Below are 6000 nucleotides of genomic sequence, written 5' to 3' on the forward strand. Positions count from 1 at the left end.
GTGCTGGCTCGAAGGTCCAAATGGCCTACTCCTGCACCTATTGTCTATTATTTTCACTCACTTATTTCCACTATTATTTGTGCACCTGAGGATGGCTCAATTTAATCACGTATTGCCTTACCGCTGACTGGTTGGCATGCAATAAAAGGTTTTCACTGTACCTTGGTACACATAACAATAAACTAAACTAATCGTAGAAAAGTGCAGCACAGGAACAGTCCCTTTGGCCCATAATGTCTGTGCCAAACTTGATGAAAAGACCAACTCTTATCTGCATTTATGTAATCCATATCCCTCCATTCCCTGCATTACCATGTGCCTGTCCAAAAGTCTCTGAAATGCCACTTTTGTCATTTTCAGCAGGGCTTACTCTATCTCTGGGCAACTTATTCATTTCAAAATGATTTGCCAAATTTGCATGATCAAATGAAAAATTGAAAGTGCGCTAATCTATTGTGTGCAAACGTAAATCGACCTAAGTATAGCTCTCACTACCTTTCTGGCTGTCTTGGGCCCAGTGGGAGAGCTGCTGCCTCACAACACCAGAAAATCGGGATCCTGATCTCGGGTGCTGTCTGTGTGGAGTTTACAGGTTCTTTCTTTGGGTGCTCCGGTTTCCTTTCACATCCCAAAAATGTGCAGGTTTGTAGGCTAATTGGCCTCTGTAAATTTCCCCTAGTGTTTAGGGAGTATATGCAAGATTGGAAAAACAATGGGTGGTCGAGGGTCAGCATGGACTTGGTGGGCTGAAGGGCCTGTTTCCTTACTGTTTCTCAAACTAAACTAAACTGGCTATGTCCCTGAAAATGTATAGAATGTCATTAATCTGAAGCCTGAAGATGGGCCCCGACCTGAAACATCACCCATCTATGTTCTCCAGAGATGCTGCTTGACCCATTGAGTTACTCCAGAACTATATCCTTTGTTCTGTAAACCAGCATCTACAGTTCCTTGTTTCCATGAGTCAGTGAAAAGATCTGAACAGACTACTTCATGATATGCCTGCCTGATAAATTATGGCAATGGAAAGCGAGGACCAAATCGGGAGAGTGCCAGTTGGCCAAGTTGCCTGCCTGAGGACAATTGGAAGATGCAGTTGATAGTTCGCAAGCTGAGGGGTTCTTGAGATCTTCCAAGATGATTAATGGGCCTCTGAAGTAGATAAACAGAATGAGATTTTTGTACAGACATGCTGTCCTTGTTAATGTTTGTGTGCAGCTATGCTGGTGGCCAAGAGAGAGATTTGTATGCTTAAAAAAGACATGGGACTGGAGTAACTCCACGGGTCAGGCAGCATCTGTGGAGGGAATGGATAGGCAGTGTTTCGAGTTGATTGAGGAAGGGTCCTAACCTATCCCCTCTACAAATGCTGCCTCTTGAGTCACTCAATGCGTAGGAGGAGATGAGGTTGGAGGAGGTGCAAGTCAACCTCTGCCTCACCTGAAAGAACTGTCAGGGTCCTTGGATGGAGTCGAGGGAGGAGGTACAAGGGCAGTTGTTGCATCTCCTGTGGTTCCCACTCTGTGATTCCAGTTGCTATTTTGCTCCTCAACCATGTTCCACGTCTAAAGAAGTGTCCTGACCCAAAAGGTTGTCTATCCATTCCCTCCACAGATGTTGTCTGACCTGCTGAGTTACTCCAGCGCTGTACTTACCCATCACCTGAGGAATTTGTGCAGGGACCTGAAAACTGTTCAATCATCTGCAAATATCTCTACTTCTGACAATTTGGATGAAAAACTTTGATGAAGTAGTTGAGGACAGTGGGGCCAAAGATACTTCCCTGAAGGGTTTCTGCGATCATGTCTGGGCCTGAGATTGTTGTCTTCCAACAAATAAAACAAGGTTTCTGCAGTGCTATGCCTGATTTGAACGTGGAGAGTTTTCCCATTGTTCATTTGACTTCCGTGCTTCCTCAGTTGGCTTCCCATCCTCCTCAGAGCATCTAGTAATTCTGTGATCGTTCAGATTTTGGAGATACAGTGCAGATACAAATAACACTATCCTACACACTCAGGACAATTGTACAATTTTACTGAAGCCAATTAACCTACAAACCTGTACAGCAGTGGAAACAGGCTCTTCAGTCCACCGAGATCAGCACCGACCAGCAATCACCCCGTACACAGGCATTATCCAACACACCAGGGACAATTTTACAATTTTACCAAAGCCAATAAACGTTCAAAAATCTCTTTGTAGTGTGGGAAGAATCCAGAGCACTCGGAGAAAACAATAGGCAGTAGACAATAGGTGCAGGAGTAGGCCATTCGGCCCTATGAGCCAGCACCGCCATTCAATGTGATCATGGCTGATTATCCCCAATCAGTACCCCGTTCCTGCCTTCTCCCCATATCCCCTGACTCCGCTATTTTTAAGAGCCCTATCTAGCTCTCTCTTGAAAGCATCCAAAACGGAGCAACACTACCTAATTCATGGCTCCAGCTAGTTTATCTTGTTTCCCTCTACAATGTTCTCCATCAATACCTAATGCAAATTGATTAACTACCATTAACACGTGTTCGCCCTCAGACTACTAATAGCCATACCGCACTGAAATAGGCCGATCAGCCAAACTCATCCATGCCAACTAAAATGACCAATTTGTCTGCATTTGCCCCATATTCCTCCTATACTGCCAAATTATACCCTCTGGCAGCTCGTTACATACATCCACGAAACTCTGTGTGAAAGAGTTGCCCCTCAGGTTCCTATTATATCTTTCCCATCACCTTTAAACCTACATCCTTGGGCTTTCACTACCTACCCTGAGTTACAGGCCCTGCGCATTCACCCTATCTTTTCCCGTCATGATTGTATACACCACCTCTCAACCTCCTGAGCTGTAAGGAATAAAGTCCCAACCTGCCCAATCGCGTTTTATAGTTGAGGAAATCAAGTCCTGGCAACATCCTCATAAACCTTCTCTGTGCCCTTTGCAGCTTAATGGCATCTTCCGTGAGGGTCTTCAATTTGCTCTAGGCACCAGTGCATCACGGCATATTGTTTGTTCTATCACACTCCCCCCCTCTCCACAACTTACAGCATTGCACTTTGAAGAAATGATCATTAACCCAAAACTAAAGGGCTTGTCCCACTGTATGAGGTAATTCAAGAGTTCTCCCAAATTCTCCCCTGATTCGAGCTTGTGTAATGTACGTAGCGGGTACATAATGGCTAAAAAGTAACAATTTTTTTCATCACGAGTATTTTTTGCCATTTTTTGCTCATGGACATTTTTTGCAGTTTTGGAAAAACGTCACGAGTTTACCGGATTTCCCGAGTACCTACCGTCACTCGTACGAGCCGCAACGTGACATCCACGAGCTCCTACGTACCCGCTACATACATTACACGAGCTCGAATCAGGAGGGAATTCGGGAGAACTCTTGAATTGCCTCGTACATTGGGACAGGCCCTTTACTCCATATCGCACTCTGCAGAAGTTGCCCCCACTGATTATTATCAGAAAATTCTGCTTCTATTCAACTGGGCAGCACAGTGGAGTAGACATCACAGTGGTGGACACACTGGACATCACAGTGGTGCAGCTGGTAGAGCTGATGCCTCACGGCACTGGAGAACTGGGTTCGATCCCGACCTTGGTCGCTGTATGTGTGGAATTTGTACGTTTCCTCTGGGTGCTCTGCTTTCCTCCCACATACAAGGACATGCGAGGTTTGTAGATTGTTTGGCCTCTGTAAATTGCCCCTAATAGAGTGGGTGTGAAAGTGGGATAACAGAACTTGTGTGTACGGGTGATCAATAGTTGGTGTGGACTCGGTGGGCCGAATGGCCTGTTTCCATGCTATATTTTTCAACCAATTGATTCCAGATTTGCAGCAGTTGTGGTTTTTTAAAGACTTTTCAGAGCTTCCATGGCGCTGGGAAGATATTATTTAGTTTCAAGATGTAAATCAAGATCATGTGTACTCTTTTACAGCTATTGAATTTCCCAAAGGTCAATGGTGCTTGTTGAATCTATCAACTCATATCATTTTTCCCTATTTGAATCGTAAAAAGAGAATGTCAGGATTGTTTAGAAATATTTCACTCAAGATATTACTGAGTGGTGGTGTTAATTTGCTTTCTTATACTTCAGCTTTTACTGAAGTTTAAATCTGTCTACTGCAGCATGCTAAATTATATTTCCTTGGATCCATCACTTAAAGAACTAAATGCATAAACATAAATAGTCTCAGCAAAGATACTTTATCTCACAGCTTCAGTAGCACATCATCGGAGACTGAAATAAAGTATTGCACCTTCCATGATTTTATTGCCTGCAAGGCAACAAAGTGTTTCTCCTGAACACTGCATTATTGTATTGACCTCCTACTTGTGGAGTAAATCTATGGGCCTGTCCCACAGCCGATTTTTCAGCAGACTTCCGGCGACTGTCAAATTGCCGGCAGTTGCCTGAAAGCTGGCAACTGGAACGGCAACTGTCAGAGTGGAACACACACACAAACACATCGCTTCCTTCACAAGCCCGTTATGCAGGTGTGGGACAGGGCAAGCGGGGGCAACGCTGTCTAAAAAATACACACGGTGCAAAGCCAAGGTGATACTGACACACACCGCGATGAGCAGGAAGGTTGGCGCTGTAAGTAAGACAGCTAAGGCACAGTGTACAGTAAGTGCTTTTAAAGAAGGGGGGAGCGGGGGAGAGTGGGAGGAAACAGGGGAGGAGTGGCGACAGCTTTTATGAAGTCAGTGATACATGGCTGTGAGGCTCGGCAGACATTAACATTAATATTACCGGTTGGTTATCCTTGGTTCTGAAAACTACTGCTTACCTGTTTTTTTCCCAATGAGCCAATGAAATTCACTGGTCAGCACCGGCTACAACCTATGAGAACCTCCGAGAACCTTCGACCCCCTGTCAACCCACTAGGACCTCCTGACGACCCACCTACGGCACGAGAATTCTCGCTACACTCCATGGCGGCTTCATTCTAGTCGCAGCTAATTTTTCAAAATGTTGAAAAATTTGCGCCGACCATAATGAGGCTGCGACTAGTTCCCAGATGCAGGAACTCCTCGCGACCGTGAAGGCGACTCCCCGGCAACCACCCGCAAACATGTGGCCACCGCATAGTCTCCAGCAGTCGCCTAAAAAGTCGCCTAAGTGGGACAGGCCCATTAAGGTAACTTAGAATTGATGCATCACCGAAACACAACACTTGATTACAACAATCACCTGTATCATGTTATGTTGCAATTGTTAATCATGCATCTCAGTTTCTTAAGATAAAAGCAGCCCGTGTCACAATTGCATGTAACTGCTGATGCATATAAATCACATACAAACATACATTTACTAATGATGTAATGCAGAAAGTTCAACAGCTGATTTATATTGCTATTGGCGTATTACTGTCACGTGTGGAAGGATATAGTGAAAAGCTTTTGTTTAGTGGAAGTGAGGACTTGAGTTTATTATTATCATGTGTATTGAGGTACAGTGAAAAGCTTTCTTGCTGCATGCTATCCAGTCAGCGGGAAGACTACACACGATTACAATCAAGCCATATGAGTATTAAAAAGAGAAATTGTTGGAAATATTCGGCTGACTTAATTTTAGTTGAGTTTAGAATTTAGAGATACAGTGCGGAAACAGGCCCTTCGGCCCACCGCGTCAGTGCCGACCAGCGATCCCTGTACACTAGCACAATCCTACAAGCTAGGGACAATTTACAATCTTTACCGAAGCAAATTAACCTACAAACCTGTACGTCTTTCGAGTGTGGGAGGAAACCGATGTACCGGAGAAACCCCATATGTTCATGGGCAGAACCTACTAACTCCGTACGGACAGCATCTGAGGTCAGTATCGAACCTGGGTCTCTGGCGCTGTAAGTCAGCAACTTTACAGTGACGCTGTAAGGTGCCACCATGCCGTCCTTAATGTTAGAGATAACATTGGGACTGAAATCGGGAAAGAAAGAAATGTGTTATTTGCCATTCACCTTAAAGAACTACACAGACAATGGACTG

The sequence above is a fragment of the Leucoraja erinacea genome, chromosome 12 (assembly GCF_028641065.1).
Source record: "Leucoraja erinacea ecotype New England chromosome 12, Leri_hhj_1, whole genome shotgun sequence".
Taxonomy (NCBI): Eukaryota; Metazoa; Chordata; class Chondrichthyes; order Rajiformes; family Rajidae; genus Leucoraja; species Leucoraja erinaceus.